Below are 16845 nucleotides of genomic sequence, written 5' to 3'. Positions count from 1 at the left end.
AACAAACACCACCCAGATGTTTAATGTTTTTGAATACCCTGAAATAGTATTATTACAAAATTGCCTTTCTGGTAACGATTTGCTTAGTTAATCTAGAATTTTTATTCCAGGTCCAAGAAAAAATTATGTTTTACTTTGAAGGAAATGAGGCAGAAAAAGGAAATGATGTGGTTTTGAACCAGGTTATTATTAATCTGTGGACAAGAAACATTATTAGAAGTTCGTGACGTGGAATTTTGTTAGTAAGAAAGCTACATAAAAGAGTGACTTCTGATTTGCTTATGTTCTTAACTATAGACTGCGAGGGCTTAGAAAAGATAATATTTTACCACTGTGCTGTACCCCTGAAACTGATGTAATATTGAATGTCAACTGTAATTGAAAAATAAAGAAGTATAAGAAAAGAAAAGATCATAGTTTTAGTCAGCACCGGGAAATTACTTTCTGTGAGTAGAATTTGAATTGGTATATGCTAGGGTATGTCTTTATCAGAAGATTGTTTATTTAAAAGTCATTTCAGAAGAAGCTTTTCTCAGTGCGTCTTTGTGGGAAATAGAGGCACGGATCTCCTGATAACAACTTTAATTTTAATTAAAAAAATTTTAAGTTATTAGTTTCAGGTGTACAACATAGTGATTAGACATTCATATAACTTACAAAGTGATCACCCTGAAAAATGATTTATAGTGTGGTTTCTTTTTTTTTATATGATGTTAACCTCACTTACTTTATTGGGTCCTTATTATGTGTGAGAGACCATGCTAAGCCTTTAGGGTGAGTTTACTCATTTAATACTCGTGACAATAACCCTGCGACCTAGGCAATATTGCTGTCAGGATTCCTATTACCCAGACAAGGGACCGGAAGCCATACGGTTAGGGTGATCGCCTGTGCTCATGAGGTAAATGAGTGGAATTTGGACCCTGGCAGTCCAGTTTCAAACCTTGAAATCTTACCAGTCATGTGGGGGTGCATACCACTGTGGGATACATTGGAAGACATGCCATTTGGAAAATTACAGTAAACTTTATTAAAGAAACTCAGAACTGTATTGTACTTTACAAGCTCTTATTTGGGGGATGGTTTTCTCTTCAGTACTCTCTTCTGTATTCATTTTAAAGTTTAGGGAAAGTAAAGAATTGCAAAAGCCTTTAACTATGAAGTTTCTGTAGAGATTAATCCCATGGGAGTGTTAAATTGAAGTACACTTTTTACCACTCATTGCTAAAAAGCATAAAGTATTTATCTCTGGTCAGTATCTATTGAGAATAATTTGAAAATCAAATGAGAGAAACCGTCATGGCCTTTGACTCCCCAGGTTTTAGAAGTGGGCTAAATGATCTTCCCCCAGGGTTTCACTCAGCAGAGGCTTCTCTTTGTCAGATTGGTTTGATACTTGAATATACAAATACATCTTTTAATGGTTTCCACTTTGGAATGTGTTAAGGCTTAGGAAAAGTACTCTTAGGAGGAATATATCAGGGCTTACAAAGCACACAAGCACACACACACGTCATACACACACACACACACACACACACACCTGCTGTGCCTTGACTTGGCCTGAATTGTTGGAAGGAACCATTGAGCTTGATATTCTAATCAACAAAGGTCTCCCTTCTCTCTCACTTTATGCTCCGCTAGCCCTGCATTCACCTACTGTGTACTTACATGTGTGTTTTCTTCTGGTACCCGGATGGTGACCCCTTCTCTCCATGCAGTCATATATTAGCATATTTGTTTGTCCAGACAAACCCTGTTCTAGTAAGCACCAGGACCATAGAAGACTGGAGGCAAAAGCAGTGCAAAAATTTTTAAGTAAGTTTTCTAATGGATCTTAAGCACATGAGAAGAAAAAAATGATGAGTACCATCCTTTAGCAGTTATAAAGATGACTATTTTATAAAGCTAAGTATAAAGGGCTAGAACTATGTAAGCAGGTAAGGAATGATCACTGGATGTAGAGACCGAGAAAGCCACAATTATTGATGTTTAAAAGGCAACTCTTTTTTCTGAGTAATGAGGTAGTTTGAGTGTGGAACCCAGTTATTTAGGCCAGTGATTCTGAAGGTTTAAAAATCCATACAGTTGGGCAGGCCATACCTCCCAACCACTTTTTGGTACGTGCTCAGATTTGGACATATATTTCATGCATATGCTTCAACATCCACACCTTCCTCTCTACCCCTGATACTTATCATATATGTAATTTGTTTCATAATCACAATTAAATATGTTTGTCCGAACTATACATGTTCCTTCTGCCTCCTTTCACTTCCCAGTCTGATGAATCCTTTTATTTATTTTTAAAATTAAATTTATTGGGGTAACATTGGTTAATGATACTATGTAAGCTTTAGGTAAACAATTTGGAATGCATCATCTGGATATTGATGCATCCCTTTTAAAAGCTACCTGCTCCCAACATGCTCTACGACCCGTCCCTCGATGAGCAGTGGTTTCATCAAAGGTCTGTTGGCTTTTTAATACAATGAAGCTCCTCCCATTGTGTTCATGAGCTTATTAGACACTGCATTTGCAGTCATCTGAATTCTACAAAAATATTTTTTCTTTCTGGATTTCAACACTTATTGGACACTATGTGTGAGGAATTATCCTAGGCTCTATGTAAACAAATGAGGGACAGCCTGATTCTTGCTGTCAAGGAATTAATAATCTAGTCTTGCCAAACAATGTTTGAAATAATCTGTGCTGCCATTGACTGGATCCAGTAAAATTGGGGCAAAAAATAATCTACTATCCTTCAAAAACCCCATCTCTTTATTTGTAGAGGTGGAGGTGGCGAAGTGCTCCACTCTTCAGAAAAGTACAAACTCCTTGACATTGCTGCTGTTTTACGCTGCATCTTCTCCCTTCAGTCACATTGGTCCAAATGGGAATCAGAAAGAGTTCAAAGGAAGAATTCAGTACTCTCTTTTCCACATAGCACACCCTACCCTCTGCTTTCTTCTTTCTGCCTTCTCAGACACAGATCAACCTGTACTCATGGTGGGTGGGAAGGCAGAAGTAAAAGCAAATAACACAAGTGGCGAGGGAGAACGAGGGTGATGCATATTCCTGAATATACAGGGAACATTTTGCAGAGTTAATGGTTTTATAAACCATTTCTGAAACAAACAACCTATTTAGTAATCAACTATCTTGAGTACATAGCGCTAGCCCCACAAAGACGGTTCTTAGCTTCCAGCTGTTAGTTGGGTTTCATTACATTATTATTTTTGGCTGTAGAAGTTATACATGCTAATTATAAGGAAACACACCTGAAAATATATCTAACAGAAAAATTACATGTAATTCTGCCACCTGGAGAGAGCCAATTTGGCTTCTTTGTGAAACTTTTCCATTTTTGATTGTATGTGTATGTAAATATGTGTGTGTCTAGGCAAATTTGAATCATAGTGTATACCCAGATTATCCTGCCATTTTTTTTTTACTTAACCTTATACAAAGAACACTTTCCCAGGCCATTAAAAACTCTTTGAAACTATGATGGTTGCACAATATTCTATGGAGTTATAACTCCTCCATTTCTTGATGTGGACCAGGGGACGAGGCCAAAGAGGTGGCAGGTCACGGGTAGAATGATCATGGGTTCCTGTACCATAAAATGCACTAAAGAATAACAATCTAATGCGTATTTCTTTTAACTCAATGAAACCTCAGCAAACATAAAGCATAGAATAAAAATTGAGAGTCCGTACAAAAAAGCCACTGTTAAGTTTATGAAAACTTACCCCATTGATTTGAAATGTACAGCAGTGTGCATGCTTGGATTTGAGCACATAGCCAGTGGCAAACAAACTGATGTAGGGCAATAGTCTACCACCTTTCAGTTGTGCTTTACAGTCACACTGATGTATTATTCAGCTTTCCTGAGTATGTATTTTTGTCCACAATGTGCAGAAATCAAGCAAATGAATGGGCCACCATCTGAACATGAATATGACGAGGCTGCTTTGCCTTTTTAGTCTGCAGTCCCTCAGGATGTCACAACTTGATAGATAATCTCTCCAAGTTGCCTGAACAACAGAAATTATGGGGAGGATCTTTGTGGATCAGTACATTGCAAGATTAAAAAGGAGCCTTAATGTTATTTAAACACGAAGCAGAACCATTGAATGCTTGAGTCTAATCAAAAGCCCCCAAATCAGGCATGTCGAATTCTAATAAAATACAATGATGCAATTAATTCATGATATATATATCTAATTCTATTACTATAAATTTTCATGATTTCCCAGGGCTGCTGTAACTGATTACCACAAACTGTGTGTCTGAAAACTACAGCAATATATTCTTTCACAGTTGTGGAGGTCAAAAATCCCCAGTCAAAATGTCAGCCGGGCCGTGTTCCTCCTGAAGATTTTAGGAAGCTGCCTCTTCAGCTTCTGCTGGCTCTAAGAGTTCTCTGGCTTGGGCAGTCTCTACGTTTGACTCGATGTGGACTTCTGTGTGCCTGTGTCTCAAATTCCCCTCTGCCTTTCTCCAAGGACACCAGTCATTGGTTTTAGAGATGGCTTTAAAGTCCAGGATGATCACTCAAACTTAATTGCATCTGTAAAGGTCCTTTTTTTCCAAGTAAGGTCACATTTACAGTCCAGGAGTTAGGACTTGAACCTAACTTTTATGGGAACCACTATTCAACTTATTAAAGCTGTATTCTATAGTAAGATACTATAACTTTATCCCACTATAGTAGAAATACTCAAAATAAAAACAAAACACTTCTCTTTGCATTTTCTGTAATGGAATTTGACTTACATTGCTTTGGCTTAAGCTTTTGTACCTACCAAGCAATGCACTACTTGCAAGAATATTTGAAGCAGAGAAATTTTTGTAAAAATTGCCTACATTTGGGATTTCTTTCTACACTGGGAAAATTTAAGAAATACAGGGCTAATTTTTTAAAGCTTTCACATGGATTCCAGATGTTGACCACTTAATCCAAGAAGGTGTTTCCTTATTATACAAATGTGGCGCACATCAAGAAATTGGCATTGTTTAATTTATGACTCACACGTGAACCATTGTTTTTTGTGATATAGTTGTTTTAACTGATTCATAAACTAAACAATGTCAATATTTTGGACACATACCATATTTGTATAATGAGGAAACACCTTCTTCCATTAAATGGTCAACATCTGGGATCCATGTGGGTATTTCTTTGAAATTTTAAAAAAGACAAATTAGCATGGCATATATTTTTTCAGAGATGCAGTTAGTTGGTAATCAAAAGACAGAGTGAACTTGGTACTACATGTGGTTAAGCAAATAGGAATGTTGTTGATAGAAACATTCAATAATGTTTTTATAGCACCATTTTGGGAGTGGGGTAAATGGAGGCATGGAGTGAAATACAGTATGGGCAATTCTGCATCAGGGATCAAAAATCAACTCTCTTAGTTGAAGTGTAAGTTATCAAAAACTTTCTGGAGAGAAATCGGGTGACACACACAAGAAGGTAAATGAGCATACCCTGTGTCAAGACAGTTCCACTTACTGGAATTTATCTTAAGGGAACAGAAACGTGCAAGTAGCCGTATGTAATAGGATGCTCATCATAACATGTTAGAATGTTTTTAGAGCAGTTTTAGGTTCACGGTGAAATTGAGTGGAATGTGCGGAGATGTCCCAGTATTCCTTCTGCCCTCACATACACACATCCTCCCCCACTACCAGCACCTAGCGCCAGAGTGGTACGTTTGGTACCACTGAAGAACCTACGTACCTGCACTGACACATCATTATCACCTAAAGTTCATAGTGTGCATTAGGTTTCATTTTTGCTGTGAAATATAGTCTATATTTTTGCTGTGGTATAGTCTACAAATTTTGAAAAATGTATAATGACATGTATGTACCATTATAGTATTATGCAGAGTGGTTTCACTGCCCTACAGGCCAGCTCATAATACGTTTTTGTTAACAATAGATTGGTTAAATCAATGTTAGCAAATTCATATAATGAAGTCCTATAAAGCTATTGAAAATAATATTGTAGATGAATGATGATCTATAATAATGTTCATGATTCATTGTTAAAAGAAAAAACATTATAAGACAATATGTTAATAGCCCTGGCTGGTGTGGCTCAGTGGATTGAGTGCTGGCCTGCAAACCAAAGGGTTGCAGGTTCAATTCCCAGTCAGGGCACATGCTCGGGTTGTGGACCAGGTCCCCCATAGCGGGTATGGGAGAGGCAACCATACATTGATGTTTCCCTCTCTTTCTCCCTCCCTTCCCCTCTCTCTAAAAATAAAAAAATACAATATGTTAATAGCTAAAATTGTGTGTGTGTATAGGTTCAGAAAAAAGACTATGTACCAATATATTAACGCAGCTGTCTCTGAGTTGGGTTAAAGATGATGTTTGCTTTCTTTTCCTTGTTCTTTATTTTCCAAATAATCTATGATAAATTGTGTTACTTTTAATATTAAAACACAGGCATTTTGACGTGGCTCTCTTATAGAGGTATCAAATTCAAATGAGCTCTATCTTTTACCCCAGACTTATACATATCACCTCAGAATACAACAGTCGTGCTTGGTGGCCTTTTATTTAGCCTCTTAACTATTTGATTCTTCATAGGTAATGTTTTTTTGTTAGAATACTTTTAAGATCCCTTTCAGGATAAATTCTTTTCTGTCTTAAGTGTAATGGTAAACCCTCCTAGAGCTTAGCCAGAACAGCTATCTATAGCTGTAGGCCGCTTGGCCTTGAGAAGGCGACTCCTTAGGAGAGCAATTATGGCCGAAGGAAAGACTTCCTTAGTCTTTGGGACCATTTTGCCTAGAAGCTAGGATGCTATGGTTTCAAGACGATTGAAGGTAAGTGGGACACATGTTTAAATCACTGTCAGGTTAGATATTGTTTTTCTTGTTGACAATTCACATTGTAGTTTGAATTCTTCCTGAATTTGCTATTATATCTCTTCTTTCCTTTTAATATAAACCTCAAATCCCCTTCATTTTTCTGTCCTTCTAATAAACAGTCCATATGCGATACAGTATACAGATGATACATTATAAAATTGTATACCTTATATGTATATAATTTTATTAACCAGTGCCACCCCAATAAATTCAATTAAAAATTTCCCAGTAGAATCTGGGTATGAGAAATTAAATGTGAGCTCTTCTTTCGCCTCAAATATTGACCAGTAGTTCTCTCTTTTGGTAAATAGCAAAATAAGACAACCGGTTGCTGAATTGATGGGAGTCAGCTTCACACTTTACTCCTCTTGTATAATTACAGCAGGCCCTTGGATAACATCATTTTATTCGACATCCTTACACTGTAACATTGAAAAGAAAAAAAATGCTTCCTGGCCGGAGCAGGGCCACCGTCTGTATGGAGTCCGCACTGTCTTCCCACATCTGTGTGTGTTTCCTCCAAGGACTCCGGTTTCCTCTCTCAGTCCCAGAGATGCGCACGATTAGGTGAATGGACATGTCTAAATTGTCCCAGTCCGAGTAAGTGTGTGGGGGTGGGCGAGTGCACTGTGGTGGAAGGGCATCCTGTTCCAAGCTGCCAGGATAGGCCCTCATTCTCCTTGACTCTGAACTGGAATAAGCGGGCTAGACAAGAATTCTCCTACTTGTTTTATTCATTTTACTTCTGTTTTAAAAAGAAAACAAATCCATTCTATTTATTTATTCTTCAGTAAGTTTAAGTCCTTGAGGCATTACACGGGTACTGTGTCCAATGGCCTTTGCAGGAAGCTTGTTCCGGAATTCAGCTCGAGCCCTTCCACTGTTTCCATAAATGTGAGTTACCTTTCCTCACATTACCATATTTTGCTGTGTATAATGCACACCACACATTTGGCCCAGATTTCAGGAAAAAAATTTTAATTTTAATTTTAATTCAATTATTTATTTATTTTAAGAAACAAAACCGATTATCATATTCCAGGATATTATTTTGCATACAGATATCATTATTGCTTTCTAAGGTTACACTTTTTAAAAAAATATTTTATTTCTTTATTTCCAGAGAAGGGAAGGGAGAGAAACATCAATGTGTGGTTGCCTCTCACACGTTCCCTACTGGGGACCTGGCCCACAACCCAGGCATGTGCCCTGACTGGGAATCCAACCAGTGACCCCTTGGTTCGCAGGCTGACACTTAATCCACTGAGCCACACCAGCCAGGGCTCTAGAGTTATACTTTTAATGCATAAGCATAAATAAACAAATTAAAAACATGTATATAGATACAGAATTTAGTACTACCCATGTATAATGTGCATCCTTATTTTTGCCGCAAAAATTTGGGCAAAAAATTGTGCATTATACACGGCAAAATATGGTACTCTGGTTTAATCCCATTTGCTACCAGGAGTCACTCTGCGGTTCTTTGCTTTGTACACACAAGCACATATCTTGCCTAGACAGAATTCAGTTTCATCTTGAGCATAAGCACCTTCTATTTAAAGAAGAGCTTTGTGCTCTCTCTGGTTCCACAGAGCCCGCTTATAGCCAGCAAAAATGGCCTTGGACCACAGCCTTCCAGATTTACTTGTCATTGTAGAAGTCCTGTTCCCGGCAGGCCCTGCAGGCTTCACACGGCAGGAAAAAGGAATGCCTTTTTCTTCTTTTTTAGATGTTTGTCTAGCTAATAGTTTCAGCATTTAATATTAGAAGTGTTTTGGCTCTTTATTTAGGAGTTTGGTGATGTTTTTGTGACCATAAATATGCTGTAGAAACTTAACTTTTGTCTCTATCAGTTAGCCTATGGTAAAATTAGTTTCACTCCTACAGTTGACTCCTGGACAGTTCGGGAGCTAAGGGCACTGACCTGCCATGCAGTAAAAATTCACATATACTTTTGACTCCACCAAAACTTAACTGCAGTCATCCCTGTGTATTCATGGGTTTAACATCAGCAGATTCAAGCAACTGTTGATTGAAAATAGTAATTTCAGCCTGAGGTTGGAAATCTGTGGATGTGGATGGCTGACTGTCCTAATTGCCTACAGAAGCCTTACCAATAACATAAATTGTCGATTAACATATATTGTGCATGTTATTTGTATTCTATACTGCATTCTTACAAAAGTAAGCTAGAGAAAATAAAATGTTAAGAAAATCATAAGGAAGAGAAAATAATTTACTATACTTACTGAAAAAAAAACTACTTATTCCTGGACCTATGCAGTTCAAACCTGTGTTGTTCCGAGTCAACTTAGAGTTACTTCTTAGTCACAGTTTCCAAGACTCTATCAATGACATTCCATGATGAGTTATTGTAATCACCCCATCTCATCTACGCATTCCTCTAACCACCTGTTCAGTCTGTCTTCTCCTACGCACTCCCATAGCCACGATGCATTCCGAGTTATCATTGTCTCCACGCTTCTTGTTTCCCAGCAGTCTCTTCGCATGCCTTCTAGGTTCCTTCTAACTCCTTCTCCAGATTGTAGTTAGAATGATCTGTTTAAAATGCAAACCCGATCATGCCATTTTTCTCATTACAATTTTTCTCTGGTTTTTCCCTAAGCTAAGATCAACACCAACGTCCTTTGCATAGTTCACAGTGTCCTCTGAGATCTGGTTCCTGCTCATCTCTCTAGTCTTATCTCTCCCCATGTTCCTTTGTATTTTCTAAATTCTGGGTAGCTGAATTTTCTCCACTTCCTTCAATTTCTTTAGCTCTCATAATTCAAGTTTTTACACAAGCTAATCCCAGACTACTCCCTCTCTTTGCTCCCCACCTACATTTCTTCTAGCCTACTCTTACTCATCCTTCAGATCTTCCCTGGTCTCCCAGGTTAAACCCCCTACTATATGTTCCCACTACTCTCTAAACTTCCCTTTTCCCAGCAACTGCCACCTGGTAATTACCTACTTGTTTTTTCTTCCTGACCTTAGGAATCTAGGTAGACTTCAAACTCTGTAAGGTCAGCAACCTGTTTGTATCCCCCCCGCCACCATCTTTAATAGCTAGCAGGGAGCCTGGAATTTAGTGATTCCACACTAAATACTTGTTGATTTGATTTCAAATTAAGTGTATCCAAGAGCTTTACTCCAGTTTGCTCCACACATTTGTTCTTTCTGCAGCTCCCTAGCTGGATGACAGTGATGCACATGGGGGGGGAAGAGACAGGAGGAAGAGTGAAGAGCGCTTGCTTCGGTCCTACGGGGGCGGGGGGCGGGTCATGGCGGTTTGCAAAGATTGGCAGGCTCAGTGTGAAATGTTTGCAGTAGAACCTCAGCCCTCAAACTTAATTCATTTCAGAACTCTGTTCGAGAAGTGATTTGTTCAAAAACTGAATTATTTTTTCCCATTAGAAATAACATAAATTGAATTAATCCCTTCCAGACTCTCAAATGATTCCATTTGAACTGTTCTTATATACAGCACATGGATGCAGTACTGTTTAATATATAAATAAACACTTTTAAAACCAAAAGTACATGAAATGTAAATGAAAATTTAACAAAAAGGGAATTAAATGTGCGGTAATAAAATGAAAATTTACATACACACCAGAACTGTTCATGACTAGAACTAATGATGACTAAATAGAGAAAGGAGGGATGGAGGGATGTTAGTGTTTGAAAGGGGTGAACCCTTCCATAAAAACTTCAGGTAGCTGTTCTTCTGCGCTTCTTTCTCTCTTTTGTCTCTTTGTTCCACTAGACCTTGCTTCAGGTTCACTGGGCCTCTGTCAGACGGAAAACCTGTCCTGTGATGTATGTTTTTCCCTACATTTTAACACTTACCTGAAGTGAAACACTGCACCGTCATTGAACAAGTTTATCCCACAGTTTTCTACTTGTTTGTCGAGGTAATATTTCTCAAAAAACTGCATTTCTCCCCATTTCCTAAGAATTTCCTTAATTAGTGAAGGTGGAACATCCTCCCTTCTCCCCCCTCTGAAGAAGGCTCCTCAGCTGCCTCCAGTTGCTGCTCTCCCTGAAGGTCTGGGGGTTCTCGGTGGTGAGCGCAGTGTTGTGGGCCTCCACCAGTGCCTCCACATCATCATCATCGTGCATGTCCAAGCCCACGGACCTGCCCAGAGATACAGTGTCCTCCACACAGACACAGGCTCATCCTCAAAGCCCTCAAAGGCTTTTTCAGCAACAGACTCAGGCCACAATTTCTTCGAGGCTGCTTGTACAGTCCTGGAAGATACTCCCTGCCCCCCCCGCCCCCGCCATGCTTTGTCTATAATCCTCAAGTGAGGATATTATCATGTTTCTTCCAGAACTCCCTGAGGGTTAAATTAGTTGCAGAGGTCACCTCAAAACACTTCTGAAACAGTGACTTTGTGGAGAGCTTCTTTAAATTAATGGCCCGCTGGTCCATGGGCTAGCCGAGAGGTGTTAGGTGGCAAGAACCTAACAATGATGAAGCTGTCCACCTCCACCAGCTGGGCCCCCAAGGCTGGAGGGTGGGCAGGAGTGTCGTCCATTACATGAGGTGCCATGAGTGAAAATTGCTTCTCCAGGAGGTATTTCTTCACACATGGGGTAAACACCTCATGAATCTGCTTGATAAAAAATTGCCTGATTACCCAAGCTTTGCAGTTAGCCCTCCACATCACATTCAATTTGTTTTTTCATGACATTATTAATATTTTTTGAAAACTCACAGGTTTTTCAGGATGGTGGACAAGTAGAGACTTCAGTTTAAAGTCCCCACTTGCATTCCCACGTGACAATAAGGTCAGCCTGTCCTTCATTGTCTTGTGTCCTGGCAATGACTCCTGTGTGATGTTGCCCCTCTTTGGCATTTTCTTCTAGAAGAGGCCTCTCCCATCACACTGAACACTTGTTGGGAAACAAATCCCTTAGCCTCTACATATTCCTGAAATTCTAGTGCTGGTAAAGTCTAGGATCAGACCATGGAAATGGATGGCCGACAGGGTGGAGAGAAAGGTCACTGTGATAAAGAAGCGAAGGAACTGGTAGATTTCCCGTGGCTTTTAGAATGAAGTTTAAATTCTGTAATAGGGGCACACAACTTTGTGATGTGGCTTCTACTTAACTCAGTCCAGCCTCATTATTCACCCCGTTTCTGCACTCCAGACATTTTTCATTGCATCTTGCTCTTTATGCTCTTACTATTGCCATCGTGTCTGTCTTTGGTCATGTGATTTCATTCTTCCTAGAACACTCAAACCTTGCTGCACTCTACTCTTTCATTCCTCAGCTACATGCATTTTAAAAATCTTCTAGATATTATTTCATCCACATATGGGTACCTGAACATAAAATGCTGGGTGAGGCATTTCTCTTTTTGCTTTCAGATAGACTCTATACTTATTTTATAATTGGGAGTGCTCAAATTTTATAATTATTCCACTTGTGTTTTGAGAAGAATGTTGGATACAGCGTTCTACATATTAATTCATTTATTTTGTTCATTTGGTCGTTCATTCTTTCATTTAACAATGTCTACAAAGTACGTACAATGTTCCAGGAAATCTTTGAGGTGCCTGAGATACATCAGTGAATAAAACAAGCAAGCAGAAATCTCTGCTTTAAATGTTTCCATTCTTGGGGAGGAAGACAGGTAATAAATAATGAGTATAGCATGTTAGGAGTGTGTAAGAATCTCCTTAGGCAATGGTGGTAAAGTAATGCAGGAGGGCTGGGGGTGGTTTTTTCATTTGTAAATAAAAGGGTCATGGAAAGATTCACTAAGAAGATGACATTTGAGCAGAGACTTGCAGACAGTGAGGAAATTGGCCATTTAAGTATCTGGGAGAAGCACAGTTCAGGTGGTGAGGACAGGGAGTGCAAAGAATGTAAAGAGTCTACAGACTACACAGCTGCAGATGCTAGTGAGCCGGAGCTTCTGTGCTGCATTCAAAGGACTGCAAGGAGGCAGTGGGTCTGGAGGGGCTCACACAACAGAGGGAATAAGAGATGAGGCCAGGCAATAAGAGGAGCACTTCATGATAAGGTCCTGGATTTTTCTCTGAATGGAATGAGAGCAGCAGGGACATGAGGATGTTATTTACATTTTCACAGGGTCACTGTGATGACTGTGTTGAGAATACACTAAAAGGGGAAGGATGGAAGCAGAAAAGTCAGAAGGATAGTGTGACAATCATCCAAGAAGACAGTGAAGGTTTGGACAATGGTAGTAGCATGGCAGTAGAGGGAAGTGGTTGAATTCTGGATATATTTAAAGAATGGAGCCAAATGAATTTCTTGACAGAATAAAGGTGGTATGAGACAGAGGGAATAAAGATGACTCAAAGTTTTTTTTCCTGGGCTCATGGAGGAATGAAATTAAGACAGGGAAGTCTATGGGTGAGTTAGGGTTTTTGGAAGGAGATCAGAAATTAAGTCTTAACCATGTGGAGTTTATAATTTTTATTTGCTTTTTAACTTAATCTTTATTGTATATTTGTCCATCACCATTTGGTCCCCTATTATCCACCTCCCCCAGCAATCACCACACCCTTGTCCATGTCTATGAATTTTTTTTCTTTTTGCCCAATCCCTGCACCCCCTAACCTTTCCCCACTTAGCAGAGTTTGAATTTTTTAAATTGAAATTTATTTCTGTTCCTTTCATACACCTCATTGTTCAGGAAACAGCCTCACATACATATCTCAAATAATGTACAGTCACACACTTTACTTAAAGGCAAAGCATCATAGGTAAAGCTGATCAACTATCCAGAGTTCTCAGCTTATGGATCTTGCTTTTTAATTTTACATTAATTCATGAAAGTCAGAAATGTCATCCTCAAAGAGTGTTAAGGTGGTTATACAAAATAATCAGTCTATTTACTATTATAGCTGTATAGATGAAGTATATTTTCTTTAAGATATAAAAAATTGAGAAGAAAATGCCATTTAACATGTGTTGGTGTATGTCATCAGGAAAAAATACTGTGACAAGCTTGTCTATTTGACACCAAGAATATATTCTAGTCTGAGTTTTAATATGCTTCTCATGTGTTCTACTAGGTGCTGCTTTTCTAGTTTTCATCCTTTCCCATATTTCATATTAGAGGATTAGTATAACCTTTAAAATTTTATTAACAGGTATAAATCCAGTGGCCACAGATTTCTTCTCAAAAGGCACCTTTACCCATCAGATAGCCCAGCAGTTTTATTCTCATGAACATGTTAGCCATGAAGAAAGCTCAGTAGGGCACAGACAAATCCAATGAATAGAGGAAGACATCTACTGAGTTTTGGAATGTTTGATGCATTGGATTGACCTAGGGGTATGAAACCTTAACTCCCCATTGTAAACAGGAGGCTGAATGTGAGTCCTTCTATAACATATTGTCCATTTGGATGCTCATGCCCAACACTTGGGGGTTCAACAGTGACATCATAAATTATTCCTCCAGTGATGAAAAAGTAAGGCATCACCACCAGAGTGTACACCATCAATGGCCAAGGGCATGTGCACCAAGGCAGCTTCTTCAGCTTCAGGTTGGGGCATTTGAGCATTAAGGAGTCTCCACATTGGTGGTGGCAGCAAGTTTGTGTTAATGAGTTCTTCAAGTGGAGATGTTCAGTAGGTAGTTAGATATAAAGAATTAGACTTCAGGGGAGAGGCCTGGGCTAGAGACATACATTTGAGAGTCATTATCATGTAGATAGCATTTAGACCCTGAGGCTGGATGAAGTTGCCAAGGAAGTGAGCATGGGAAGAGAAGAGAGAAGGACCAAGGGCTGAGCTCTGAGGCTCTCCAACATTGTGAGGTCTGAGAGAGACAAATAACCTTAAGATAGCAGTCTCCAACCTTTTCGGGACCAGGGACTCATTTCATGGAAGACAATTTTTCCACAGACTGGGGCAGGGTGGGGAGTGGTGGTTTCAGGATGATTCAAGCACATTACATTTATTGTGTACTTTATTTATTATTATTACATTGTAATATATAATGACATAATTATACAACTCACCATAATGCAGAATCAGTGGGATCCCTAAGACTGTTTTCCTGCAACTAGATCATCCTATCTGGAGGTGATGGGAAACAGTGACACCAGGTGAAGTGTGTTACAGCCTACTCTGTAATCTTGTTTTGGTTGCTTTCATTACTGAAGACCCTGCTTCACAAAGATAGGATGTCGGAAATGGAAGCAGGCTTTTCAGTGCTTTTGTGGCCATCTCAGGATATTCCATCTTGGCTTTAATCCAGAACATATGGAGATTTGAAGTTGTCTCAAACATACTTTTACGGTCACTGTCATTTGCGATCTTAAGCAGTTGATCCTTTTCTAGCACAAAGTCCATTCACCTGGCTTATTCACAAATGGGCTGTGGATCCATTCCTTCCCAGTGCAGAGGTCTTTTGTGGTGGGGAAGTAATGCTCAAACTCTTCTGAAAGCTGAAGACAGGTGGTCATGCACCAGCTGGGAGGAAGAAGGCCCTGGCTCAGTCTCTTTCAAAGGCTCTGCTAATGTCTGAAACAGGTCAAAAATCCCAGTGCTCACTCGTTACCCGCACAATTCCAGCCTGGCTTTGAATGCAGTCACTTTATCTGCCAACTTGAACAGTTGTTGTTCTCCCGTGAAGTGACAGGTTGAGATCATTGAGCAGGTTGAATGTCACACGAGTAGGCAATTTTATGACCTATTGTGTGTCACTGAAATGTGCTGCCAGTGGTGACTGTTTTCTAAAAGAAATCTCTGGAGCAGCGCTTGTAGCCTAAAAACTCTGGCCAGTGACCTACCCTTAGAAAGTCACCTCACTTCCATGTGCAAAAGAAGATACGTGTGCTCTGTGTCCATCTCCTTACAGAGCTGCGTGAACAGGCGTGAGTTAAGGGCATGCATCTCAATGTGATTGATAATTTTAATCACATCCTGCAAAATGTTGTTAAGTTCAGGTGACGTTTTTTTTGGCTAGCCAGCATTTCTCTATGGATAACATGGTATGTAGACTCACATTCAAAACTGACCTCTTTGACTCTAATAGTGAAACCAGAAAGCCATCTGGTCACGGCAGCTGCTCCATCCAAGCATATACTGACACAAAATGACCAATTCAGTTCTCCTGGCTGCAATCATTCAGACTTGAATAGTTCTGCTGCTGTGCTGTTGGTTGGCAACAAAAGTGCACATAACATGCACATCCTCCTGAAAAATATATCGCAGGAAAACTAGCACCATTGCCTTGTTGTCAACCTGGATTGCATACCACAATGACTCATCAATCCTCTCTAACAATTGTGCCTCCTTATCCTCTGCTATTTCAACAATTCGTCTAGTTAAGGTGCTGGCAGAAAGAGAAACATGTGCCACCTTTGGAACTGCAGCCTCTCCTAAACATTCAGGACAAATGTCCTTAGCAGCAGGCAGGATCAACTCTTCACTGACAGTAAAGCTTTAGCAATGTGGTCAGCCACTGAGAATGATGCTCTCAGTGCAGACACATTTGATGATGTGGTGATCTTCAATAACTGCTTCTGTCCTTCGTGTTCATGTTTTTTCTCTTTTGAAAAACTCCAGAGGCTTGTCTTTTAATGCAGGCTGCTTGGTCCCCATGTGGCATAGCAGTTATGCAGCTTTCGTGGCTTTGTTAGATAGCTGGTCACCACATGTTGTATAAAGTGGGCTTGGAGAATGTGAATCACCTACTGCAACGAACCCATAATTTAAGCAGGACTCTTGGTATTTCCTTTTAAATGCAGCCTTCTTTTTGTTGGCAGTCTTAGAGTCTTCTGCTGTCTCATCATTGGGTCTTTCCCCCTTTTCAAAGAAGCTCTCTAGCAGCATTTGTTTTTTCACTCATCTTGGCCAGGGTTAGCCGGTGGCTTTATCAAAACTGTGACTGAGACAAGTGTGCAGTGCAGGAAAGAGGTGTGGATAGAAGTGGTAAATAAAATACTGG

General features: G+C 39.6%; 1 pseudogene; it reads right to left on the bottom strand.

The window, feature by feature from the left end:
* Window positions 1-14064: 14064 nt before the first annotated feature.
* On the bottom strand, window positions 14065-14452 carry LOC119061681 (oligosaccharyltransferase complex subunit OSTC-like; annotated as a pseudogene).
* Between the last annotated feature and the right edge of the window lie 2393 nt (window positions 14453-16845).

Source organism: Artibeus jamaicensis, unplaced genomic scaffold, assembly GCF_021234435.1.
Source record: "Artibeus jamaicensis isolate MK-2021 breed Jamaican fruit bat unplaced genomic scaffold, CSHL_Jam_final contig_233, whole genome shotgun sequence".
NCBI lineage: Eukaryota > Metazoa > Chordata > Mammalia > Chiroptera > Phyllostomidae > Artibeus > Artibeus jamaicensis.
The sequence above is the reverse complement of the archived record's forward strand: the minus strand, read 5'-3'. Positions and strand labels throughout refer to the sequence as shown.